A 26,141-nucleotide genomic window follows, 5' to 3' on the forward strand; every position below is an offset into this window, starting at 1 on the left:
ATAATTCTAACAGTTTGGCCAAAACAACACTTACAGTCAGTATGGGTTCGCAGCTTGAAAATCCTGTCCAGCAACTGTAGGAGCCTCTAACTAGCAGGTATGGGAGCCTAGGCTAGTCAAACAGAATGCCTGCCACTGAAACCTCCTTAGGATGGGATCTTCATGGCTGTGATCACTATTGCAAATATTTTGCTCCCAAATGTCTCCCAGAAAGTCCAATGAGACTGAACTCAGAAAAAGGATGTAATCTGCTGTGGTAGCATGGTGGTAACAGTGCCCCCTTGTGGTCCTTCCAGCTGCTCCAATACAGCCATGGGTCTCCCCAGGGAAGGGAGGGAAGTCTCCATCGTGGGAGGGTCTCTACCTTTGGGAGGGAGCCAAGCCCCGAAAAGTTCCAAAACAAAAGCAAACTCAACTCAATACTGAGCCATCCTCCATTCTTCCAGTGGGGTGCTCCATCCTTCCCTTTGGGCTTGTTTCCCAAACAACTCATGTTGCTTACTTCTGGGGTTTAACTGCTCCTCCCAAGTGGCTACTCCAGCTTGCAGGCCTGTTCCTCTGCAACTCTGCACGCAAAACACCCTTGAAGCAGAGCTCAGTCCTTCTTCCTGGCCAGCCACCCCTCAACTGAGCTAGGAGCTCTCCTTTTATTCTCCCTCCAGGCTTGGCACTGGCTGCAGGTATAGTGAGGTGGGGCTAGCCGGGCCCATAGGCTCTCCTCAATTCCTTCTTTGCTGGTATGGGGCCCCTCTGCTCCATCTCACACACATGCCTGCATGACCCCATTTGGGGTATGTCCCTCCCCTGCCAATTCTCCCCCGTCCTGATAAAAAAAAACAGCATTCGGTTAGCTTTCCTGGCCCTGTGCTGGATGCAGAAGGAGAAGGGCTGGAGAGATAGGTACCCCACCTCATAATTTGTGGGGCGGTGTCTTCAAGGTGTGGAGACAACATAGTGGGCATGGTTGGTGACTAAGTTGAAATGACTGCCAGGAAGGTAGTATCTGAGTGAGTCCATTGCCCACCACATCACCAACACCTCTTTTTCAATTATGAAATAGGCCTTCTCCCTTGGAAATAATTTCTGACTAAAGTAGAGGATGGGATATTCTTTGCCTTCCACCAATTGGGTTAAGATGGCCCCTAATCCAGCATCAGAGGCATTGGTCTGTATCAGGAATTCACTGGTTAAATTGGGGCTATACAAGACAGGTCTTGGCAGAGGTGACCCTTAAGGGTTTGAAAGGCCTTTTCACAATCAATGGTCCACTGAATTTTCTTTGGGCTATTATTGTTAAAAAAATCTGAAAGTGGCAGGGAGGGGGGCAATGGTTGAGGAGAATTGGCAGTAGTATACTGCCAGTCCTAAGAAGTGGTGTCCCTTTTTCTTTGAGGTTGGCATGGGGGCACGTCTGTAGGGCCTGGACTTTATCCAGCAAGAGTTGCACCTTACCCATCCCCAGAGTATACTTGAGGTAGGTCATCTCATATTTGCCCAGGTGGCATTTAGTAGGGTTCACAGTCAGGCTGGCCACCTTGAGGGACTGGAGTATGGCAGTTACATGTTTTAGGTGGTCTTCCCAGATCCGACTATAGAATACAACATAGTCCAGGTATGCGACAGCATAGCTATTATGGGGCTGGAGGACCTGGTCCATCAACCTTTGGAATGTGGCTGAGCCCCATGTAATCCAAACAGCATAGTCTGGAATCGAAAAAGGCTAAAGGGGGTGTTTTTTCTCAGAATTCAGGTGTGAAGGGGATCTGCCAATATCCTTTGTCCACAAGCACAAAAATGTACTGGTATCCAACCAAGGACTTTTGGCAGGGCCGACTGTGACCATCCCAATACATTCAAAGGGGATGCTCATGAGCAGGAGGGGAACCAGGGAGCCTTCTCCATTGGTCAGGGTGCCATAAACTGGCACGCTGGGCATAAGCCACAAAAGTTGAGGGCATCTTTATAGACTGCAGGCCAAAAAAACCTGGGCTAGTATTGAAGCTAGTGTTTTCTCCCTCCCCAGGTGCTCTGAACCGTGTATGGCATGGGCCAACTGCACGACCTTCCTCCAGTAGGGCCTGGGCACCAAGAAGCTCAGTTCAGATTTCCTTGGTCTAGCAGTCTTTTTCAAGGCAATATAGGCAGTGGCCCTCAATCCCAAAATGAAGGAAGACTTTAGCTTGTCCTCAATTATTCAAAAACCCAGCCTTTTGCAGCTATGCTCTGAGGAGAGAACCATCGTCTGCTGATCACCTGTTCCAAGGGTTGGAGATCAAAGGCCTAAACTATATAAAGAAACAGGCTGACCTGCACAGTCTGTGTCCATGTTCTGAGCTGAGGTGGTTCTGAACTTATAGCCACATAAAAAACCCTAGGTGGAATTTGAAGGACTGACTCCTGTAAGAGCCCTGCTGGAGTTGGGGGTGATCTCTGACAAGCTTTTCAGCATGTGTATAGGTTCTTTTATTGTTTCTAATATGTTTTCTCTATAATGCTTTCCCCTTAAGAATAAATGTACTTTCCAAAAAAAAAAAAAAAGCTGTGTAGTAACTCATAACTGTGGACAATTCTGCTGTTTATAGTCTCCGAGGACAAAACAAAGTGCAGGTTCTGGCCTGTCTTGACAAGCTGGCTGGCTGGGAATATCACAGTGTAGGCAGGGAACTGTGAAGTCTGGTCAGAAGAGAGAGAGACACACACACAGCTCTCCAGCCAAGAGAGGTGATGGCTGAGAGCCAGAAGCCTAAATATGGGTGCCCTGGGTGAACCACAGAGGGGGAATACAGGTGCAGTTGCCCTGAGCTGTGACCTGGCTGTATCGAGTTTTCTGAGAAGAACAGGAGGGTGAAGACTGAACTCTCTCATCCCTAGAAATGATGCCTCAAGATCAGGGCTAAGGCAGGTTGGCTGGGGAATATGGGGAGGTTTGCAGTGCAGCCCTGCCTGTGTTGTTCCTATTCTGTGGTTCAAAGGAGGATGCTGGTTTCCAGGGCTGCCATCCTAGTATCTTTCACTAGCACTAGATGCACATAAGTTGGTTTTTTTTAAATTAAGTGACTATTTGATTAAAACGTTTAATATAGAACAGTTTAAGGAATGTCAAGCTGCTATTTTAAGCACAAAGAAAAAACATGAATGCATTTGAGGAAATGAAAGAGAGTCACATGCAGAGCAGACTTTGTGCCACATGTAATACCCTGATTGAGAACCACTGCACGCTCTCCCGAGCAAGATTCTTGAGACACAATTAAAGAACCAGGTAGATGGCTTCCAAAAGGAAATGAGATGTCCAAAAGCAATGAGCTCAATGACCTTTTCTTGATTCCAGCAATGTCTGTTACACAATAATGGTACATTGTTCTTTTAACTGTCAACCCTGCAGCCTGAATCGTAATATCACTTTTTATTGCTTCAGATTCTCTTTAATTATGTCTTTTCTTTCATGTAGCTTGTTTTAGGATTTCTTATTGTGCCATGGTCTCTTATATTTCTCTTGCTAACAGAGCAAAAGCAAGTGAAGTGTTTTATAAAGATGGCTCACAGCAGGAAAAAAGACGTGTTTGTATTCTATTTAAACTCTACCCACTCTCCCTGAGTGACTGGATCTTTCTGCAAAAACAACATAATGAACAATGCTGGTATTCCAATTTCTGTCATTAGGCTTCAGAGTGAAAACCAATTGATGCTTTTTTGTTTTGAAATGAAAGCTTAGATTTTGCAGAAATTGATGGGGGCCCCAAAAGACTTCTGGTATGCCATATTACCACAGGCTGGCTTGGTCCTACCACTGGTTTTAACTCATATTTATTGTGATGAGAGAGGAGACTGATAACTCACAAGAGGTTAGTGCTTAGGTACTGTAAGGGTCCAAGTAAAGTGTGAGCTTCATGTACCTAACGTGCTGCAATATTTAGGCACTACAAAGTGAGCTGAGGGGAGACTACCTTAACACACACACACACTTGTATTAGTTAGTGTCATAATCTTAAAGATGAATTGCAAATATTTACCCAAATAAAAAATAAATTAAATAGCTAAGATCCCAAATCACTAATATATTGTAGATTTAAAATTTACTAGTAAACATATTTTATACCAAGCTATTTGAAAACAACGGGTTAGATCCTCAGCTAGTATAGATAAGTATAACTACACCAATTTACCCCAACTGAAGATCTAGCCCCTATTCTTTTAAAAATCAGATTGAAAAATTGTATGAAATAATGCAAAGTAATTTCAGGGACATTTTAGAGAGAGAAGTAAAATCTATGTTTTAAAAAATTTCATATATTATGGATTTTAGAGTGAAGAAACAAAATTTAATTTTGCAGCTTCTTAGATATATTGCTGAAAAGAACTGCTGTGCATGACTAGCTCGATCTTCGACGCATGTCCAGTCATACTGCTGTAGGCAGGAGTCTAAACATGATGGAGAAGTAATGACTATATCTGTACTGCTTCTCAGAGTGGCAAGAAGATACAGGACTCTCTGAGCTAATTAGGGGAATCAGCTTCACTCCAGGAGCTAAGTGGTGTTATTGGTAGCAGTAAACATGTTGCCTCCTTGCCTCACGGTGCTTATTCGGTGCACAGGCCAAGGACAGCAAAGCTTCAGATTATCTACGGATAGCCCGGCAGCTCCTTGACAGAAATTCCGCGCGATCGGGTTTGTAGCCATTCTCCGCCAGAAGCCTTTTACACACTCTGTGCAATCACGGTTGCCCAAGAAGAAATCCCAGCTATACAAATGTCATGGACAAAAGCCCAAAAAGGAAAGAAATGGAGCCGCACCCTCACACTACTCCATAAACTGAGCTCTATGACGCGGCGGACAGATGGACAAAGAGAGAGCAAACCATTGAAACGCACCCATTGCTACAACCATGAGCATAATAGCCCGCCGTCAGCAGCGCACGCAATCGGTTGAGCCTGAAGGACAAGGAACTCTCAGCGACTAAAGGGCCTTTTCTTTTCCCCTTACGTTCCCCTCCTCTCTGCCACCAGAAACTCAGTCCCCCCGCCACCTCTGCCCCATGCAAAAAACACCGAAGACAGCTTGGGGTCATAGCTACGGCCAGGCTATTTTATGACAAAGGCGCCCCGCTACCAGGGTGATAAATGGCACTTCCGAAGCCTGACATCAATAGCTAGATGTCTACGCTGTGAGTGCGGGAGGGCGAAGAAAAAGGAACTCTGCCTATAAAGGCGTAAACTGTGGCCTAGGTCCTTGGAAGCAGGTGTGGTAGATGAAAGTAGCGGCAAGTGGTGCTTTAAATGCAGCGCGCAGATTTCCAACGGCCAGTCTCGCACGAATGGAGTAAAACACGGCAATGGCCAGAGTGGGAGCTCTAAAGAAGAGCGTGTAATGAAGGAAACAAAAGCCACTTCCTTCGAGCCGGAGTTGAACCAGCGACCTAAGGATTCCCCGGAGAATTAAGCCTACAGTCCTCCGCTCTACCAACTGAGCTATCGAAGGAAGACAGGAACAAAAGGCCCAGAGTGACTCAAGGAGTCAGGCAGAAGCGCCACTGGCACTAACTGCTAATTATAGGCTTGCCCGTGCCCAGCCCTTGAAAGGATTAAGCCACACACACCTAGCCCTTCATCCTCACGGCTGCCCCGGGTGGCCGCCTAGTCTACCCTCAATTCACCCAACGGGAAGCCCGCACACATATACCGCTCAAAGGCTCCCTAACAGGCATGGCACGAAGACAACGCCGCAAGGGAAGAACGGAACGCACCCAGAATAGGGACGGTGGGGCAACGGAAAACCCGTCCGACGCCGGAGCCTCCTGCCTGGCTCGAAAGGGGCCTTTGCAAACACTACATCTTCTCAGCCCATTTCCCTTCCCCTTCGGCAATAATTGACACATTCCCACTCCCACCCTTTCACACCCGACTCGGCCTCCCACGCCTACCTCAGGAAAAACAAACACAAAGAGACTCGCAAAAGAAAAGAACTCAGACACGCAGGCTTCTGAAAGAGAAGCTGCCCCTTTGGCTGCCTGAGGACAAAAGGCTTCCCGCAAAGCTAAGAGTGGACCGGAACGCTCCTTTCTGCGCAGACATCAAGGGTGTATGTGGATGCAAGCGGGTGGGGATGAGGGGGGAAAAAAACAAACCAGAGCACGAGATGGGCAGGAAAGAGCAGCAGCTTGGAGAATGCGGGTATCGATCCTGCTACCTCTCACATGCTAAGCGAGCGCTCTACCATTTGAGCTAATTCCCCATGCAACTATAAGCTGCCCTACCCCCTCCGCCACCCACTGTCAACTCAGCGCAAACCCCATCCAGAGATCTCTGCACACCAAATTACCTTTACGCTTGCCCAGCACCTTGGAAAGGACCTCCACTCAACAAGGACACAGGACAGAGCAAACAACGCTGCTCCCCTTTCTTGCCTTTCAACAAAATACACCTTTCCAGAGACCATCAGAGAAACTCACGCACGCCCATGCCTGGCACACCCACACGTATCTAACCCCTCCGTTCATGACAACAAGAAGAGCAAAAACAGAAAAATAAAGGGGTGGAGTTGCCTCCTTGCCTCACGGCGCCTATTCGGTGCACAGGCCAAGGACAGCAAAGCTTCAGATTATCTACGGATAGCCCGGCAGCTCCTTGACAGAAATTCCGCGCGACCGGGTTTGTAGCCATTCTCCGCCAGAAGCCTTTTACACACTCTGTGCAATCACGGTTGCCCAAGAAGAAATCCCAGCTCTACAAATGTCATGGACAAAAGCCCAAAAAGGAAAGAAATGGAGCCGCGCCCTCACACTACTCCATAAACTGAGCTCTATGACGCGGCGGACAGATGGACAAAGAGAGAGCAAACCATTGAAACGCACCCATTGCTACAACCATGAGCATAATAGCCCGCCGTCAGCAGCGCACGCAATCGGTTGAGCCTGAAGGACAAGGAACTCTCAGCGACTAAAGGGCCTTTTCTTTTCCCCTTACGTTCCCCTCCTCTCTGCCACCAGAAACTCAGTCCCCCCGCCACCTCTGCCCCATGCAAAAAACACCGAAGACAGCTTGGGGTCATAGCTACGGCCAGGCTATTTTATGACAAAGGCGCCCCGCTACCAGGGTGATAAATGGCACTTCCGAAGCCTGACATCGATAGCTAGATGTCTACGCTGTGAGTGCGGGAGGGCGAAGAAAAAGGAACTCTGCCTATAAAGGCGTAAACTGTGGCCTAGGTCCTTGGAAGCAGGTGTGGTAGATGAAAGTAGCGGCAAGTGGTGCTTTAAATGCAGCGCGCAGATTTCCAACGGCCAGTCTCGCACGAATGGAGTAAAACACAGCAATGGCCAGAGTGGGAGCTCGAAAGAAGAGCGTGTAACGAAGGAAACAAAAGCCACTTCCTTCGAGCCGGAGTTGAACCAGCGACCTAAGGATTCCCCGGAGAATTAAGCCTACAGTCCTCCGCTCTACCAACTGAGCTATCGAAGGAAGACAGGAATAAAAGGCCCAGAGTGACTCAAGGAGTCAGGCAGAAGCGCCACTGGCACTAACTGCTAATTATAGGCTTGCCCGTGCCCAGCCCTTGAAAGGATTAAGCCACACACACCTAGCCCTTCATCCTCACGGCTGCCCCGGGTGGCCGCCTAGTCTACCCTCAATTCACCCAACGGGAAGCCCGCACACATATACCGCTCAAAGGCTCCCTAACAGGCATGGCACGAAGACAACGCCGCAAGGGAAGAACGGAACGCACCCAGAATAGGGACGGTGGGGCAACGGAAAACCCGTCCGACGCCGGAGCCTCCTGCCTGGCTCGAAAGGGGCCTTTGCAAACACTACATCTTCTCAGCCCATTTCCCTTCCCCTTCGGCAATAATTGACACATTCCCACTCCCACCCTTTCACACCCGACTCGGCCTCCCACGCCTACCTCAGGAAAAACAAACACAAAGAGACTCGCAAAAGAAAAGAACTCAGACACGCAGGCTTCTGAAAGAGAAGCTGCCCCTTTGGCTGCCTGAGGACAAAAGGCTTCCCGCAAAGCTAAGAGTGGACCGGAACGCTCCTTTCTGCGCAGACATCAAGGGTGTATGTGGATGCAAGCGGGTGGGGATGAGGGGGAAAAAAAAAAACAGAGCACGAGATGGGGAGGAAAGAGCAGCAGCTTGGACAATGCGGGTATCGATCCCGCTACCTCTCACATGCTAAGCGAGCGCTCTACCATTTGAGCTAATTCCCCGTGCAAGTACAAGCTACTCCGCCACCCACTGTCAACTCAGCGTAAACCCCATCCAGAGATCTCTGCACACCAAATTACCTTTACGCTTGCCCAGCACCTTGGAAAGGACCTCCACTCAACAAGGACACGGGACAGAGCAAACAACGCTGCTCCCCTTTCTTGCCTTTCAACAAAATACACCTTTCCAGAGACCATCAGAGAAACTCACACACGCCCATGCCTGGCACACCCACACGTATCTAACCCCTCCGTTCATGACAACAAGAAGAGCAAAAACAGAAAAATAAAGGGGTCGAGTTGCCTCCTTGCCTCACGGCGCCTATTCGGTGCACAGGCCAAGGACAGCAAAGCTTCAGATTATCTACGGATAGCCCGGCAGCTCCTTGACAGAAATTCCGCACGATCGGGTTTGTAACCATTCTCCGCCAGAAGCCTTTTACACACTCTGTGCAATCACGGTTGCCCAAGAAGAAATCCCAGCTCTACAAATGTCATAGACAAAAGCCCAAAAAGGAAAGAAATGGAGCCGCGCCCTCACACTACTCCATAAACTGAGCTCTATGACGCGGCGGACAGATGGACAAAGAGAGAGCAAACCATTGAAACGCACCCATTGCTACAACCATGAGCATAATAGCCCGCCGTCAGCAGCGCACGCAATCGGTTGAGCCTGAAGGACAAGGAACTCTCAGCGACTAAAGGGCCTTTTCTTTTCCCCTTACGTTCCCCTCCTCTCTGCCACCAGAAACTCAGTCCCCCCGCCACCTCTGCCCCATGCAAAAAACACCGAAGACAGCTTGGGGTCATAGCTACGGCCAGGCTATTTTATGACAAAGGCGCCCCGCTACCAGGGTGATAAATGGCACTTCCGAAGCCTGACATCGATAGCTAGATGTCTACGCTGTGAGTGCGGGAGGGCGAAGAAAAAGGAACTCTGCCTATAAAGGCGTAAACTGTGGCCTAGGTCCTTGGAAGCAGGTGTGGTAGATGAAAGTAGCGGCAAGTGGTGCTTTAAATGCAGCGCGCAGATTTCCAACGGCCAGTCTCGCACGAATGGAGTAAAACACAGCAATGGCCAGAGTGGGAGCTCGAAAGAAGAGCGTGTAACGAAGGAAACAAAAGCCACTTCCTTCGAGCCGGAGTTGAACCAGCGACCTAAGGATTCCCCGGAGAATTAAGCCTACAGTCCTCCGCTCTACCAACTGAGCTATCGAAGGAAGACAGGAATAAAAGGCCCAGAGTGACTCAAGGAGTCAGGCAGAAGCGCCACTGGCACTAACTGCTAATTATAGGCTTGCCCGTGCCCAGCCCTTGAAAGGATTAAGCCACACACACCTAGCCCTTCATCCTCACGGCTGCCCCGGGTGGCCGCCTAGTCTACCCTCAATTCACCCAACGGGAAGCCCGCACACATATACCGCTCAAAGGCTCCCTAACAGGCATGGCACGAAGACAACGCCGCAAGGGAAGAACGGAACGCACCCAGAATAGGGACGGTGGGGCAACGGAAAACCCGTCCGACACCGGAGCCTCCTGCCTGGCTCGAAAGGGGCCTTTGCAAACACTACATCTTCTCAGCCCATTTCCCTTCCCCTTCGGCAATAATTGACACATTCCCACTCCCACCCTTTCACACCCGACTCGGCCTCCCACGCCTACCTCAGGAAAAACAAACACAAAGAGACTCGCAAAAGAAAAGAACTCAGACACGCAGGCTTCTGAAAGAGAAGCTGCCCCTTTGGCTGCCTGAGGACAAAAGGCTTCCCGCAAAGCTAAGAGTGGACCGGAACGCTCCTTTCTGCGCAGACATCAAGGGTGTATGTGGATGCAAGCGGGTGGGGATGAGGGGGAAAAAAAAAAAACCAGAGCACGAGATGGGCAGGAAAGAGCAGCAGCTTGGAGAATGCGGGTATCGATCCCGCTACCTCTCACATGCTAAGCGAGCGCTCTACCATTTGAGCTAATTCCCCGTGCAACTACAAGCTGCCCCACCCCCTCCGCCACCCACTGTCAACTCAGCGCAAACCCCATCCAGAGATCTCTGCACACCGCAAAGCAATTTACCTTTACGCTTGCCCAGCACCTTGGAAAGGACCTCCACTCAACAAGGACACGGGACAGAGCAAACAACGCTGCTCCCCTTTCTTGCCTTTCAACAAAATACACCTTTCCAGAGACCATCAGAGAAACTCACACACGCCCATGCCTGGCACACCCACACGTATCTAACCCCTCCGTTCATGACAACAAGAAGAGCAAAAACAGAAAAATAAAGGGGTCGAGTTGGCTCCTTGCCTCACGGCGCCTATTCGGTGCACAGGCCAAGGACAGCAAAGCTTCAGATTATCTACGGATAGCCCGGCAGCTCCTTGACAGAAATTCCGCGCGACCGGGTTTGTAGCCATTCTCCGCCAGAAGCCTTTTACACACTCTGTGCAATCACGGTTGCCCAAGAAGAAATCCCAGCTCTACAAATGTCATGGACAAAAGCCCAAAAAGGAAAGAAATGGAGCCGCGCCCTCACACTACTCCATAAACTGAGCTCTATGACGCGGCGGACAGATGGACAAAGAGAGAGCAAACCATTGAAACGCACCCATTGCTACAACCATGAGCATAATAGCCCGCCGTCAGCAGCGCACGCAATCGGTTGAGCCTGAAGGACAAGGAACTCTCAGCGACTAAAGGGCCTTTTCTTTTCCCCTTACGTTCCCCTCCTCTCTGCCACCAGAAACTCAGTCCCCCCGCCACCTCTGCCCCATGCAAAAAACACCGAAGACAGCTTGGGGTCATAGCTACGGCCAGGCTATTTTATGACAAAGGCGCCCCGCTACCAGGGTGATAAATGGCACTTCCGAAGCCTGACATCGATAGCTAGATGTCTACGCTGTGAGTGCGGGAGGGCGAAGAAAAAGGAACTCTGCCTATAAAGGCGTAAACTGTGGCCTAGGTCCTTGGAAGCAGGTGTGGTAGATGAAAGTAGCGGCAAGTGGTGCTTTAAATGCAGCGCGCAGATTTCCAACGGCCAGTCTCGCACGAATGGAGTAAAACACAGCAATGGCCAGAGTGGGAGCTTGAAAGAAGAGCGTGTAACGAAGGAAACAAAAGCCACTTCCTTCGAGCCGGAGTTGAACCAGCGACCTAAGGATTCCCCGGAGAATTAAGCCTACAGTCCTCCGCTCTACCAACTGAGCTATCGAAGGAAGACAGGAATAAAAGGCCCAGAGTGACTCAAGGAGTCAGGCAGAAGCGCCACTGGCACTAACTGCTAATTATAGGCTTGCCCGTGCCCAGCCCTTGAAAGGATTAAGCCACACACACCTAGCCCTTCATCCTCACGGCTGCCCCGGGTGGCCGCCTAGTCTACCCTCAATTCACCCAACGGGAAGCCCGCACACATATACCGCTCAAAGGCTCCCTAACAGGCATGGCACGAAGACAACGCCGCAAGGGAAGAACGGAACGCACCCAGAATAGGGACGGTGGGGCAACGGAAAACCCGTCCGACGCCGGAGCCTCCTGCCTGGCTCGAAAGGGGCCTTTGCAAACACTACATCTTCTCAGCCCATTTCCCTTCCCCTTCGGCAATAATTGACACATTCCCACTCCCACCCTTTCACACCCGACTCGGCCTCCCACGCCTACCTCAGGAAAAACAAACACAAAGAGACTCGCAAAAGAAAAGAACTCAGACACGCAGGCTTCTGAAAGAGAAGCTGCCCCTTTGGCTGCCTGAGGACAAAAGGCTTCCCGCAAAGCTAAGAGTGGACCGGAACGCTCCTTTCTGCGCAGACATCAAGGGTGTATGTGGATGCAAGCGGGTGGGGATGAGGGGGAAAAAAAAAAACAGAGCACGAGATGGGGAGGAAAGAGCAGCAGCTTGGACAATGCGGGTATCGATCCCGCTACCTCTCACATGCTAAGCGAGCGCTCTACCATTTGAGCTAATTCCCCGTGCAAGTACAAGCTACTCCGCCACCCACTGTCAACTCAGCGTAAACCCCATCCAGAGATCTCTGCACACCAAATTACCTTTACGCTTGCCCAGCACCTTGGAAAGGACCTCCACTCAACAAGGACACGGGACAGAGCAAACAACGCTGCTCCCCTTTCTTGCCTTTCAACAAAATACACCTTTCCAGAGACCATCAGAGAAACTCACACACGCCCATGCCTGGCACACCCACACGTATCTAACCCCTCCGTTCATGACAACAAGAAGAGCAAAAACAGAAAAATAAAGGGGTCGAGTTGCCTCCTTGCCTCACGGCGCCTATTCGGTGCACAGGCCAAGGACAGCAAAGCTTCAGATTATCTACGGATAGCCCGGCAGCTCCTTGACAGAAATTCCGCACGATCGGGTTTGTAACCATTCTCCGCCAGAAGCCTTTTACACACTCTGTGCAATCACGGTTGCCCAAGAAGAAATCCCAGCTCTACAAATGTCATAGACAAAAGCCCAAAAAGGAAAGAAATGGAGCCGCGCCCTCACACTACTCCATAAACTGAGCTCTATGACGCGGCGGACAGATGGACAAAGAGAGAGCAAACCATTGAAACGCACCCATTGCTACAACCATGAGCATAATAGCCCGCCGTCAGCAGCGCACGCAATCGGTTGAGCCTGAAGGACAAGGAACTCTCAGCGACTAAAGGGCCTTTTCTTTTCCCCTTACGTTCCCCTCCTCTCTGCCACCAGAAACTCAGTCCCCCCGCCACCTCTGCCCCATGCAAAAAACACCGAAGACAGCTTGGGGTCATAGCTACGGCCAGGCTATTTTATGACAAAGGCGCCCCGCTACCAGGGTGATAAATGGCACTTCCGAAGCCTGACATCGATAGCTAGATGTCTACGCTGTGAGTGCGGGAGGGCGAAGAAAAAGGAACTCTGCCTATAAAGGCGTAAACTGTGGCCTAGGTCCTTGGAAGCAGGTGTGGTAGATGAAAGTAGCGGCAAGTGGTGCTTTAAATGCAGCGCGCAGATTTCCAACGGCCAGTCTCGCACGAATGGAGTAAAACACGGCAATGGCCAGAGTGGGAGCTCTAAAGAAGAGCGTGTAACGAAGGAAACAAAAGCCACTTCCTTCGAGCCGGAGTTGAACCAGCGACCTAAGGATTCCCTGGAGAATTAAGCCTACAGTCCTCCGCTCTACCAACTGAGCTATCGAAGGAAGACAGGAATAAAAGGCCCAGAGTGACTCAAGGAGTCAGGCAGAAGCGCCACTGGCACTAACTGCTAATTATAGGCTTGCCCGTGCCCAGCCCTTGAAAGGATTAAGCCACACACACCTAGCCCTTCATCCTCACGGCTGCCCCGGGTGGCCGCCTAGTCTACCCTCAATTCACCCAACGGGAAGCCCGCACACATATACCGCTCAAAGGCTCCCTAACAGGCATGGCACGAAGACAACGCCGCAAGGGAAGAACGGAACGCACCCAGAATAGGGACGGTGGGGCAACGGAAAACCCGTCCGACGCCGGAGCCTCCTGCCTGGCTCGAAAGGGGCCTTTGCAAACACTACATCTTCTCAGCCCATTTCCCTTCCCCTTCGGCAATAATTGACACATTCCCACTCCCACCCTTTCACACCCGACTCGGCCTCCCACGCCTACCTCAGGAAAAACAAACACAAAGAGACTCGCAAAAGAAAAGAACTCAGACACGCAGGCTTCTGAAAGAGAAGCTGCCCCTTTGGCTGCCTGAGGACAAAAGGCTTCCCGCAAAGCTAAGAGTGGACCGGAACGCTCCTTTCTGCGCAGACATCAAGGGTGTATGTGGATGCAAGCGGGTGGGGATGAGGGGGAAAAAAAACAAACCAGAGCACGAGATGGGGAGGAAAGAGCAGCAGCTTGGAGAATGCGGGTATCGATCCCGCTACCTCTCACATGCTAAGCGAGCGCTCTACCATTTGAGCTAATTCCCCATGCAATTATAAGCTGCCCTACCCCCTCCGCCACCCACTGTCAACTCAGCGCAAACCCCATCCAGAGATCTCTGCACACCAAATTACCTTTACGCTTGCCCAGCACCTTGGAAAGGACCTCCACTCAACAAGGACACAGGACAGAGCAAACAACGCTGCTCCCCTTTCTTGCCTTTCAACAAAATACACCTTTCCAGAGACCATCAGAGAAACTCACGCACGCCCATGCCTGGCACACCCACACGTATCTAACCCCTCCGTTCATGACAACAAGAAGAGCAAAAACAGAAAAATAAAGGGGTGGAGTTGCCTCCTTGCCTCACGGCGCCTATTCGGTGCACAGGCCAAGGACAGCAAAGCTTCAGATTATCTACGGATAGCCCGGCAGCTCCTTGACAGAAATTCCGCGCGACCGGGTTTGTAGCCATTCTCCGCCAGAAGCCTTTTACACACTCTGTGCAATCACGGTTGCCCAAGAAGAAATCCCAGCTCTACAAATGTCATGGACAAAAGCCCAAAAAGGAAAGAAATGGAGCCGCGCCCTCACACTACTCCATAAACTGAGCTCTATGACGCGGCGGACAGATGGACAAAGAGAGAGCAAACCATTGAAACGCACCCATTGCTACAACCATGAGCATAATAGCCCGCCGTCAGCAGCGCACGCAATCGGTTGAGCCTGAAGGACAAGGAACTCTCAGCGACTAAAGGGCCTTTTCTTTTCCCCTTACGTTCCCCTCCTCTCTGCCACCAGAAACTCAGTCCCCCCGCCACCTCTGCCCCATGCAAAAAACACCGAAGACAGCTTGGGGTCATAGCTACGGCCAGGCTATTTTATGACAAAGGCGCCCCGCTACCAGGGTGATAAATGGCACTTCCGAAGCCTGACATCGATAGCTAGATGTCTACGCTGTGAGTGCGGGAGGGCGAAGAAAAAGGAACTCTGCCTATAAAGGCGTAAACTGTGGCCTAGGTCCTTGGAAGCAGGTGTGGTAGATGAAAGTAGCGGCAAGTGGTGCTTTAAATGCAGCGCGCAGATTTCCAACGGCCAGTCTCGCACGAATGGAGTAAAACACAGCAATGGCCAGAGTGGGAGCTTGAAAGAAGAGCGTGTAACGAAGGAAACAAAAGCCACTTCCTTCGAGCCGGAGTTGAACCAGCGACCTAAGGATTCCCCGGAGAATTAAGCCTACAGTCCTCCGCTCTACCAACTGAGCTATCGAAGGAAGACAGGAATAAAAGGCCCAGAGTGACTCAAGGAGTCAGGCAGAAGCGCCACTGGCACTAACTGCTAATTATAGGCTTGCCCGTGCCCAGCCCTTGAAAGGATTAAGCCACACACACCTAGCCCTTCATCCTCACGGCTGCCCCGGGTGGCCGCCTAGTCTACCCTCAATTCACCCAACGGGAAGCCCGCACACATATACCGCTCAAAGGCTCCCTAACAGGCATGGCACGAAGACAACGCCGCAAGGGAAGAACGGAACGCACCCAGAATAGGGACGGTGGGGCAACGGAAAACCCGTCCGACGCCGGAGCCTCCTGCCTGGCTCGAAAGGGGCCTTTGCAAACACTACATCTTCTCAGCCCATTTCCCTTCCCCTTCGGCAATAATTGACACATTCCCACTCCCACCCTTTCACACCCGACTCGGCCTCCCACGCCTACCTCAGGAAAAACAAACACAAAGAGACTCGCAAAAGAAAAGAACTCAGACACGCAGGCTTCTGAAAGAGAAGCTGCCCCTTTGGCTGCCTGAGGACAAAAGGCTTCCCGCAAAGCTAAGAGTGGACCGGAACGCTCCTTTCTGCGCAGACATCAAGGGTGTATGTGGATGCAAGCGGGTGGGGATGAGGGGGAAAAAAAAAAACAGAGCACGAGATGGGGAGGAAAGAGCAGCAGCTTGGACAATGCGGGTATCGATCCCGCTACCTCTCACATGCTAAGCGAGCGCTCTACCATTTGAGCTAATTCCCCGTGCAAGTACAAGCTACTCCGCCACCCACTGTCAACTCAGCGTAAACCCCATCCAGAGATCTCTGCACACCAAATTACCTTTACGCTTGCCCAGCACCTTGGAAAGGACCTCCACTCAACAAGGACACGGGACAGAGCAAACAACGCTGCTCCCCTTTCTTGCCTTTCAACAAAATACACCTTTCCAGAGACCATCAGAGAAACTCACACACGCCCATGCCTGGCACACCCACACGTATCTAACCCCTCCGTTCATGACAACAAGAAGAGCAAAAACAGAAAAATAAAGGGGTCGAGTTGCCTCCTTGCCTCACGGCGCCTATTCGGTGCACAGGCCAAGGACAGCAAAGCTTCAGATTATCTACGGATAGCCCGGCAGCTCCTTGACAGAAATTCCGCACGATCGGGTTTGTAACCATTCTCCGCCAGAAGCCTTTTACACACTCTGTGCAATCACGGTTGCCCAAGAAGAAATCCCAGCTCTACAAATGTCATAGACAAAAGCCCAAAAAGGAAAGAAATGGAGCCGCGCCCTCACACTACTCCATAAACTGAGCTCTATGACGCGGCGGACAGATGGACAAAGAGAGAGCAAACCATTGAAACGCACCCATTGCTACAACCATGAGCATAATAGCCCGCCGTCAGCAGCGCACGCAATCGGTTGAGCCTGAAGGACAAGGAACTCTCAGCGACTAAAGGGCCTTTTCTTTTCCCCTTACGTTCCCCTCCTCTCTGCCACCAGAAACTCAGTCCCCCCGCCACCTCTGCCCCATGCAAAAAACACCGAAGACAGCTTGGGGTCATAGCTACGGCCAGGCTATTTTATGACAAAGGCGCCCCGCTACCAGGGTGATAAATGGCACTTCCGAAGCCTGACATCGATAGCTAGATGTCTACGCTGTGAGTGCGGGAGGGCGAAGAAAAAGGAACTCTGCCTATAAAGGCGTAAACTGTGGCCTAGGTCCTTGGAAGCAGGTGTGGTAGATGAAAGTAGCGGCAAGTGGTGCTTTAAATGCAGCGCGCAGATTTCCAACGGCCAGTCTCGCACGAATGGAGTAAAACACGGCAATGGCCAGAGTGGGAGCTCTAAAGAAGAGCGTGTAACGAAGGAAACAAAAGCCACTTCCTTCGAGCCGGAGTTGAACCAGCGACCTAAGGATTCCCTGGAGAATTAAGCCTACAGTCCTCCGCTCTACCAACTGAGCTATCGAAGGAAGACAGGAACAAAAGGCCCAGAGTGACTCAAGGAGTCAGGCAGAAGCGCCACTGGCACTAACTGCTAATTATAGGCTTGCCCGTGCCCAGCCCTTGAAAGGATTAAGCCACACACACCTAGCCCTTCATCCTCACGGCTGCCCCGGGTGGCCGCCTAGTCTACCCTCAATTCACCCAACGGGAAGCCCGCACACATATACCGCTCAAAGGCTCCCTAACAGGCATGGCACGAAGACAACGCCGCAAGGGAAGAACGGAACGCACCCAGAATAGGGACGGTGGGGCAACGGAAAACCCGTCCGACGCCGGAGCCTCCTGCCTGGCTCGAAAGGGGCCTTTGCAAACACTACATCTTCTCAGCCCATTTCCCTTCCCCTTCGGCAATAATTGACACATTCCCACTCCCACCCTTTCACACCCGACTCGGCCTCCCACGCCTACCTCAGGAAAAACAAACACAAAGAGACTCGCAAAAGAAAAGAACTCAGACACGCAGGCTTCTGAAAGAGAAGCTGCCCCTTTGGCTGCCTGAGGACAAAAGGCTTCCCGCAAAGCTAAGAGTGGACCGGAACGCTCCTTTCTGCGCAGACATCAAGGGTGTATGTGGATGCAAGCGGGTGGGGATGAGGGGGAAAAAAAAAAAACCAGAGCACGAGATGGGCAGGAAAGAGCAGCAGCTTGGAGAATGCGGGTATCGATCCCGCTACCTCTCACATGCTAAGCGAGCGCTCTACCATTTGAGCTAATTCCCCGTGCAACTACAAGCTGCCCCACCCCCTCCGCCACCCACTGTCAACTCAGCGCAAACCCCATCCAGAGATCTCTGCACACCGCAAAGCAATTTACCTTTACGCTTGCCCAGCACCTTGGAAAGGACCTCCACTCAACAAGGACACGGGACAGAGCAAACAACGCTGCTCCCCTTTCTTGCCTTTCAACAAAATACACCTTTCCAGAGACCATCAGAGAAACTCACACACGCCCATGCCTGGCACACCCACACGTATCTAACACCTCCGTTCATGACAACAAGAAGAGCAAAAACAGAAAAATAAAGGGGTCGAGTTGGCTCCTTGCCTCACGGCGCCTATTCGGTGCACAGGCCAAGGACAGCAAAGCTTCAGATTATCTACGGATAGCCCGGCAGCTCCTTGACAGAAATTCCGCGCGATCGGGTTTGTAGCCATTCTCCGCCAGAAGCCTTTTACACACTCTGTGCAATCACGGTTGCCCAAGAAGAAATCCCAGCTCTACAAATGTCATGGACAAAAGCCCAAAAAGGAAAGAAATGGAGCCGCGCCCTCACACTACTCCATAAACTGAGCTCTATGACGCGGCGGACAGATGGACAAAGAGAGAGCAAACCATTGAAACGCACCCATTGCTACAACCATGAGCATAATAGCCCGCCGTCAGCAGCGCACGCAATCGGTTGAGCCTGAAGGACAAGGAACTCTCAGCGACTAAAGGGCCTTTTCTTTTCCCCTTACGTTCCCCTCCTCTCTGCCACCAGAAACTCAGTCCCCCCGCCACCTCTGCCCCATGCAAAAAACACCGAAGACAGCTTGGGGTCATAGCTACGGCCAGGCTATTTTATGACAAAGGCGCCCCGCTACCAGGGTGATAAATGGCACTTCCGAAGCCTGACATCGATAGCTAGATGTCTACGCTGTGAGTGCGGGAGGGCGAAGAAAAAGGAACTCTGCCTATAAAGGCGTAAACTGTGGCCTAGGTCCTTGGAAGCAGGTGTGGTAGATGAAAGTAGCGGCAAGTGGTGCTTTAAATGCAGCGCGCAGATTTCCAACGGCCAGTCTCGCACGAATGGAGTAAAACACAGCAATGGCCAGAGTGGGAGCTCGAAAGAAGAGCGTGTAACGAAGGAAACAAAAGCCACTTCCTTCGAGCCGGAGTTGAACCAGCGACCTAAGGATTCCCCGGAGAATTAAGCCTACAGTCCTCCGCTCTACCAACTGAGCTATCGAAGGAAGACAGGAATAAAAGGCCCAGAGTGACTCAAGGAGTCAGGCAGAAGCGCCACTGGCACTAACTGCTAATTATAGGCTTGCCCGTGCCCAGCCCTTGAAAGGATTAAGCCACACACACCTAGCCCTTCATCCTCACGGCTGCCCCGGGTGGCCGCCTAGTCTACCCTCAATTCACCCAACGGGAAGCCCGCACACATATACCGCTCAAAGGCTCCCTAACAGGCATGGCACGAAGACAACGCCGCAAGGGAAGAACGGAACGCACCCAGAATAGGGACGGTGGGGCAACGGAAAACCCGTCCGACGCCGGAGCCTCCTGCCTGGCTCGAAAGGGGCCTTTGCAAACACTACATCTTCTCAGCCCATTTCCCTTCCCCTTCGGCAATAATTGACACATTCCCACTCCCACCCTTTCACACCCGACTCGGCCTCCCACGCCTACCTCAGGAAAAACAAACACAAAGAGACTCGCAAAAGAAAAGAACTCAGACACGCAGGCTTCTGAAAGAGAAGCTGCCCCTTTGGCTGCCTGAGGACAAAAGGCTTCCCGCAAAGCTAAGAGTGGACCGGAACGCTCCTTTCTGCGCAGACATCAAGGGTGTATGTGGATGCAAGCGGGTGGGGATGAGGGGGAAAAAAAAAAACAGAGCACGAGATGGGGAGGAAAGAGCAGCAGCTTGGACAAAGCGGGTATCGATCCCGCTACCTCTCACATGCTAAGCGAGCGCTCTACCATTTGAGCTAATTCCCCGTGCAAGTACAAGCTACTCCGCCACCCACTGTCAACTCAGCGTAAACCCCATCCAGAGATCTCTGCACACCAAATTACCTTTACGCTTGCCCAGCACCTTGGAAAGGACCTCCACTCAACAAGGACACGGGACAGAGCAAACAACGCTGCTCCCCTTTCTTGCCTTTCAACAAAATACACCTTTCCAGAGACCATCAGAGAAACTCACACACGCCCATGCCTGGCACACCCACACGTATCTAACCCCTCCGTTCATGACAACAAGAAGAGCAAAAACAGAAAAATAAAGGGGTCGAGTTGCCTCCTTGCCTCACGGCGCCTATTCGGTGCACAGGCCAAGGACAGCAAAGCTTCAGATTATCTACGGATAGCCCGGCAGCTCCTTGACAGAAATTCCGCACGATCGGGTTTGTAACCATTCTCCGCCAGAAGCCTTTTACACACTCTGTGCAATCACGGTTGCCCAAGAAGAAATCCCAGCTCTACAAATGTCATAGACAAAAGCCCAAAAAGGAAAGAAATGGAGCCGCGCCCTCACACTACTCCATAAACTGAGCTCTATGACGCGGCGGACAGATGGACAAAGAGAGAGCAAACCATTGAAACGCACCCATTGCTACAACCATGAGCATAATAGCCCGCCGTCAGCAGCGCACGCAATCGGTTGAGCCTGAAGGACAAGGAACTCTCAGCGACTAAAGGGCCTTTTCTTTTCCCCTTACGTTCCCCTCCTCTCTGCCACCAGAAACTCAGTCCCCCCGCCACCTCTGCCCCATGCAAAAAACACCGAAGACAGCTTGGGGTCATAGCTACGGCCAGGCTATTTTATGACAAAGGCGCCCCGCTACCAGGGTGATAAATGGCACTTCCGAAGCCTGACATCGATAGCTAGATGTCTACGCTGTGAGTGCGGGAGGGCGAAGAAAAAGGAACTCTGCCTATAAAGGCGTAAACTGTGGCCTAGGTCCTTGGAAGCAGGTGTGGTAGATGAAAGTAGCGGCAAGTGGTGCTTTAAATGCAGCGCGCAGATTTCCAACGGCCAGTCTCGCACGAATGGAGTAAAACACGGCAATGGCCAGAGTGGGAGCTCTAAAGAAGAGCGTGTAACGAAGGAAACAAAAGCCACTTCCTTCGAGCCGGAGTTGAACCAGCGACCTAAGGATTCCCTGGAGAATTAAGCCTACAGTCCTCCGCTCTACCAACTGAGCTATCGAAGGAAGACAGGAACAAAAGGCCCAGAGTGACTCAAGGAGTCAGGCAGAAGCGCCACTGGCACTAACTGCTAATTATAGGCTTGCCCGTGCCCAGCCCTTGAAAGGATTAAGCCACACACACCTAGCCCTTCATCCTCACGGCTGCCCCGGGTGGCCGCCTAGTCTACCCTCAATTCACCCAACGGGAAGCCCGCACACATATACCGCTCAAAGGCTCCCTAACAGGCATGGCACGAAGACAACGCCGCAAGGGAAGAACGGAACGCACCCAGAATAGGGACGGTGGGGCAACGGAAAACCCGTCCGACGCCGGAGCCTCCTGCCTGGCTCGAAAGGGGCCTTTGCAAACACTACATCTTCTCAGCCCATTTCCCTTCCCCTTCGGCAATAATTGACACATTCCCACTCCCACCCTTTCACACCCGACTCGGCCTCCCACGCCTACCTCAGGAAAAACAAACACAAAGAGACTCGCAAAAGAAAAGAACTCAGACACGCAGGCTTCTGAAAGAGAAGCTGCCCCTTTGGCTGCCTGAGGACAAAAGGCTTCCCGCAAAGCTAAGAGTGGACCGGAACGCTCCTTTCTGCGCAGACATCAAGGGTGTATGTGGATGCAAGCGGGTGGGGATGAGGGGGAAAAAAAAAAAACCAGAGCACGAGATGGGCAGGAAAGAGCAGCAGCTTGGAGAATGCGGGTATCGATCCCGCTACCTCTCACATGCTAAGCGAGCGCTCTACCATTTGAGCTAATTCCCCGTGCAACTACAAGCTGCCCCACCCCCTCCGCCACCCACTGTCAACTCAGCGCAAACCCCATCCAGAGATCTCTGCACACCGCAAAGCAATTTACCTTTACGCTTGCCCAGCACCTTGGAAAGGACCTCCACTCAACAAGGACACGGGACAGAGCAAACAACGCTGCTCCCCTTTCTTGCCTTTCAACAAAATACACCTTTCCAGAGACCATCAGAGAAACTCACACACGCCCATGCCTGGCACACCCACACGTATCTAACCCCTCCGTTCATGACAACAAGAAGAGCAAAAACAGAAAAATAAAGGGGTCGAGTTGGCTCCTTGCCTCACGGCGCCTATTCGGTGCACAGGCCAAGGACAGCAAAGCTTCAGATTATCTACGGATAGCCCGGCAGCTCCTTGACAGAAATTCCGCGCGATCGGGTTTGTAGCCATTCTCCGCCAGAAGCCTTTTACACACTCTGTGCAATCACGGTTGCCCAAGAAGAAATCCCAGCTCTACAAATGTCATGGACAAAAGCCCAAAAAGGAAAGAAATGGAGCCGCGCCCTCACACTACTCCATAAACTGAGCTCTATGACGCGGCGGACAGATGGACAAAGAGAGAGCAAACCATTGAAACGCACCCATTGCTACAACCATGAGCATAATAGCCCGCCGTCAGCAGCGCACGCAATCGGTTGAGCCTGAAGGACAAGGAACTCTCAGCGACTAAAGGGCCTTTTCTTTTCCCCTTACGTTCCCCTCCTCTCTGCCACCAGAAACTCAGTCCCCCCGCCACCTCTGCCCCATGCAAAAAACACCGAAGACAGCTTGGGGTCATAGCTACGGCCAGGCTATTTTATGACAAAGGCGCCCCGCTACCAGGGTGATAAATGGCACTTCCGAAGCCTGACATCGATAGCTAGATGTCTACGCTGTGAGTGCGGGAGGGCGAAGAAAAAGGAACTCTGCCTATAAAGGCGTAAACTGTGGCCTAGGTCCTTGGAAGCAGGTGTGGTAGATGAAAGTAGCGGCAAGTGGTGCTTTAAATGCAGCGCGCAGATTTCCAACGGCCAGTCTCGCACGAATGGAGTAAAACACAGCAATGGCCAGAGTGGGAGCTCGAAAGAAGAGCGTGTAACGAAGGAAACAAAAGCCACTTCCTTCGAGCCGGAGTTGAACCAGCGACCTAAGGATTCCCCGGAGAATTAAGCCTACAGTCCTCCGCTCTACCAACTGAGCTATCGAAGGAAGACAGGAATAAAAGGCCCAGAGTGACTCAAGGAGTCAGGCAGAAGCGCCACTGGCACTAACTGCTAATTATAGGCTTGCCCGTGCCCAGCCCTTGAAAGGATTAAGCCACACACACCTAGCCCTTCATCCTCACGGCTGCCCCGGGTGGCCGCCTAGTCTACCCTCAATTCACCCAACGGGAAGCCCGCACACATATACCGCTCAAAGGCTCCCTAACAGGCATGGCACGAAGACAACGCCGCAAGGGAAGAACGGAACGCACCCAGAATAGGGACGGTGGGGCAACGGAAAACCCGTCCGACGCCGGAGCCTCCTGCCTGGCTCGAAAGGGGCCTTTGCAAACACTACATCTTCTCAGCCCATTTCCCTTCCCCTTCGGCAATAATTGACACATTCCCACTCCCACCCTTTCACACCCGACTCGGCCTCCCACGCCTACCTCAGGAAAAACAAACACAAAGAGACTCGCAAAAGAAAAGAACTCAGACACGCAGGCTTCTGAAAGAGAAGCTGCCCCTTTGGCTGCCTGAGGACAAAAGGCTTCCCGCAAAGCTAAGAGTGGACCGGAACGCTCCTTTCTGCGCAGACATCAAGGGTGTATGTGGATGCAAGCGGGTGGGGATGAGGGGGAAAAAAAAAAACAGAGCACGAGATGGGGAGGAAAGAGCAGCAGCTTGGACAAAGCGGGTATCGATCCCGCTACCTCTCACATGCTAAGCGAGCGCTCTACCATTTGAGCTAATTCCCCGTGCAAGTACAAGCTACTCCGCCACCCACTGTCAACTCAGCGTAAACCCCATCCAGAGATCTCTGCACACCAAATTACCTTTACGCTTGCCCAGCACCTTGGAAAGGACCTCCACTCAACAAGGACACGGGACAGAGCAAACAACGCTGCTCCCCTTTCTTGCCTTTCAACAAAATACACCTTTCCAGAGACCATCAGAGAAACTCACACACGCCCATGCCTGGCACACCCACACGTATCTAACCCCTCCGTTCATGACAACAAGAAGAGCAAAAACAGAAAAATAAAGGGGTCGAGTTGCCTCCTTGCCTCACGGCGCCTATTCGGTGCACAGGCCAAGGACAGCAAAGCTTCAGATTATCTACGGATAGCCCGGCAGCTCCTTGACAGAAATTCCGCACGATCGGGTTTGTAACCATTCTCCGCCAGAAGCCTTTTACACACTCTGTGCAATCACGGTTGCCCAAGAAGAAATCCCAGCTCTACAAATGTCATAGACAAAAGCCCAAAAAGGAAAGAAATGGAGCCGCGCCCTCACACTACTCCATAAACTGAGCTCTATGACGCGGCGGACAGATGGACAAAGAGAGAGCAAACCATTGAAACGCACCCATTGCTACAACCATGAGCATAATAGCCCGCCGTCAGCAGCGCACGCAATCGGTTGAGCCTGAAGGACAAGGAACTCTCAGCGACTAAAGGGCCTTTTCTTTTCCCCTTACGTTCCCCTCCTCTCTGCCACCAGAAACTCAGTCCCCCCGCCACCTCTGCCCCATGCAAAAAACACCGAAGACAGCTTGGGGTCATAGCTACGGCCAGGCTATTTTATGACAAAGGCGCCCCGCTACCAGGGTGATAAATGGCACTTCCGAAGCCTGACATCGATAGCTAGATGTCTACGCTGTGAGTGCGGGAGGGCGAAGAAAAAGGAACTCTGCCTATAAAGGCGTAAACTGTGGCCTAGGTCCTTGGAAGCAGGTGTGGTAGATGAAAGTAGCGGCAAGTGGTGCTTTAAATGCAGCGCGCAGATTTCCAACGGCCAGTCTCGCACGAATGGAGTAAAACACGGCAATGGCCAGAGTGGGAGCTCTAAAGAAGAGCGTGTAACGAAGGAAACAAAAGCCACTTCCTTCGAGCCGGAGTTGAACCAGCGACCTAAGGATTCCCTGGAGAATTAAGCCTACAGTCCTCCGCTCTACCAACTGAGCTATCGAAGGAAGACAGGAACAAAAGGCCCAGAGTGACTCAAGGAGTCAGGCAGAAGCGCCACTGGCACTAACTGCTAATTATAGGCTTGCCCGTGCCCAGCCCTTGAAAGGATTAAGCCACACACACCTAGCCCTTCATCCTCACGGCTGCCCCGGGTGGCCGCCTAGTCTACCCTCAATTCACCCAACGGGAAGCCCGCACACATATACCGCTCAAAGGCTCCCTAACAGGCATGGCACGAAGACAACGCCGCAAGGGAAGAACGGAACGCACCCAGAATAGGGACGGTGGGGCAACGGAAAACCCGTCCGACGCCGGAGCCTCCTGCCTGGCTCGAAAGGGGCCTTTGCAAACACTACATCTTCTCAGCCCATTTCCCTTCCCCTTCGGCAATAATTGACACATTCCCACTCCCACCCTTTCACACCCGACTCGGCCTCCCACGCCTACCTCAGGAAAAACAAACACAAAGAGACTCGCAAAAGAAAAGAACTCAGACACGCAGGCTTCTGAAAGAGAAGCTGCCCCTTTGGCTGCCTGAGGACAAAAGGCTTCCCGCAAAGCTAAGAGTGGACCGGAACGCTCCTTTCTGCGCAGACATCAAGGGTGTATGTGGATGCAAGCGGGTGGGGATGAGGGGGAAAAAAAAAAAACCAGAGCACGAGATGGGCAGGAAAGAGCAGCAGCTTGGAGAATGCGGGTATCGATCCCGCTACCTCTCACATGCTAAGCGAGCGCTCTACCATTTGAGCTAATTCCCCGTGCAACTACAAGCTGCCCCACCCCCTCCGCCACCCACTGTCAACTCAGCGCAAACCCCATCCAGAGATCTCTGCACACCGCAAAGCAATTTACCTTTACGCTTGCCCAGCACCTTGGAAAGGACCTCCACTCAACAAGGACACGGGACAGAGCAA

The 26,141-nt window shown here is 51.8% G+C and overlaps 16 non-coding genes across 16 annotated transcripts; all 16 read right to left on the minus strand.

Annotated features, from left to right (window-relative positions):
- Positions 1-5,386: 5,386 nt before the first annotated feature.
- Positions 5,387-5,476, minus strand: TRNAY-GUA (transfer RNA tyrosine (anticodon GUA)). The gene is given in 2 exon segments: positions 5,387-5,422; positions 5,440-5,476. It is a non-coding gene; the product is annotated as a tRNA-Tyr (tRNA).
- Positions 5,477-7,365: 1,889 nt separating this feature from the next.
- Positions 7,366-7,455, minus strand: TRNAY-GUA (transfer RNA tyrosine (anticodon GUA)). The gene is given in 2 exon segments: positions 7,366-7,401; positions 7,419-7,455. It is a non-coding gene; the product is annotated as a tRNA-Tyr (tRNA).
- A 1,878-nt stretch (positions 7,456-9,333) lies between these two features.
- On the minus strand, positions 9,334-9,423 carry TRNAY-GUA (transfer RNA tyrosine (anticodon GUA)). The gene is given in 2 exon segments: positions 9,334-9,369; positions 9,387-9,423. It is a non-coding gene; the product is annotated as a tRNA-Tyr (tRNA).
- Positions 9,424-10,103: 680 nt separating this feature from the next.
- TRNAA-AGC (transfer RNA alanine (anticodon AGC)) lies at positions 10,104-10,176 on the minus strand. Its single transcript has one exon. It is a non-coding gene; the product is annotated as a tRNA-Ala (tRNA).
- Positions 10,177-11,319: 1,143 nt separating this feature from the next.
- Positions 11,320-11,409, minus strand: TRNAY-GUA (transfer RNA tyrosine (anticodon GUA)). Its single transcript is given in 2 exon segments — positions 11,320-11,355; positions 11,373-11,409. It is a non-coding gene; the product is annotated as a tRNA-Tyr (tRNA).
- A 1,878-nt stretch (positions 11,410-13,287) lies between these two features.
- TRNAY-GUA (transfer RNA tyrosine (anticodon GUA)) lies at positions 13,288-13,377 on the minus strand. The gene is given in 2 exon segments: positions 13,288-13,323; positions 13,341-13,377. It is a non-coding gene; the product is annotated as a tRNA-Tyr (tRNA).
- A 680-nt stretch (positions 13,378-14,057) lies between these two features.
- TRNAA-AGC (transfer RNA alanine (anticodon AGC)) lies at positions 14,058-14,130 on the minus strand. Its single transcript has one exon. It is a non-coding gene; the product is annotated as a tRNA-Ala (tRNA).
- A 1,136-nt stretch (positions 14,131-15,266) lies between these two features.
- Positions 15,267-15,356, minus strand: TRNAY-GUA (transfer RNA tyrosine (anticodon GUA)). The gene is given in 2 exon segments: positions 15,267-15,302; positions 15,320-15,356. It is a non-coding gene; the product is annotated as a tRNA-Tyr (tRNA).
- Positions 15,357-17,234: 1,878 nt separating this feature from the next.
- Positions 17,235-17,324, minus strand: TRNAY-GUA (transfer RNA tyrosine (anticodon GUA)). Its single transcript is given in 2 exon segments — positions 17,235-17,270; positions 17,288-17,324. It is a non-coding gene; the product is annotated as a tRNA-Tyr (tRNA).
- Positions 17,325-18,004: 680 nt separating this feature from the next.
- TRNAA-AGC (transfer RNA alanine (anticodon AGC)) lies at positions 18,005-18,077 on the minus strand. The gene has a single exon. It is a non-coding gene; the product is annotated as a tRNA-Ala (tRNA).
- Positions 18,078-19,220: 1,143 nt separating this feature from the next.
- On the minus strand, positions 19,221-19,310 carry TRNAY-GUA (transfer RNA tyrosine (anticodon GUA)). Its single transcript is given in 2 exon segments — positions 19,221-19,256; positions 19,274-19,310. It is a non-coding gene; the product is annotated as a tRNA-Tyr (tRNA).
- Positions 19,311-21,188: 1,878 nt separating this feature from the next.
- TRNAY-GUA (transfer RNA tyrosine (anticodon GUA)) lies at positions 21,189-21,278 on the minus strand. The gene is given in 2 exon segments: positions 21,189-21,224; positions 21,242-21,278. It is a non-coding gene; the product is annotated as a tRNA-Tyr (tRNA).
- Positions 21,279-21,958: 680 nt separating this feature from the next.
- On the minus strand, positions 21,959-22,031 carry TRNAA-AGC (transfer RNA alanine (anticodon AGC)). The gene has a single exon. It is a non-coding gene; the product is annotated as a tRNA-Ala (tRNA).
- A 1,143-nt stretch (positions 22,032-23,174) lies between these two features.
- TRNAY-GUA (transfer RNA tyrosine (anticodon GUA)) lies at positions 23,175-23,264 on the minus strand. The gene is given in 2 exon segments: positions 23,175-23,210; positions 23,228-23,264. It is a non-coding gene; the product is annotated as a tRNA-Tyr (tRNA).
- Positions 23,265-25,142: 1,878 nt separating this feature from the next.
- TRNAY-GUA (transfer RNA tyrosine (anticodon GUA)) lies at positions 25,143-25,232 on the minus strand. Its single transcript is given in 2 exon segments — positions 25,143-25,178; positions 25,196-25,232. It is a non-coding gene; the product is annotated as a tRNA-Tyr (tRNA).
- Positions 25,233-25,912: 680 nt separating this feature from the next.
- On the minus strand, positions 25,913-25,985 carry TRNAA-AGC (transfer RNA alanine (anticodon AGC)). The gene has a single exon. It is a non-coding gene; the product is annotated as a tRNA-Ala (tRNA).
- Between the last annotated feature and the right edge of the window lie 156 nt (positions 25,986-26,141).

This window comes from Emys orbicularis, chromosome 2, assembly GCF_028017835.1.
Source record: "Emys orbicularis isolate rEmyOrb1 chromosome 2, rEmyOrb1.hap1, whole genome shotgun sequence".
NCBI lineage: Eukaryota > Metazoa > Chordata > Testudines > Emydidae > Emys > Emys orbicularis.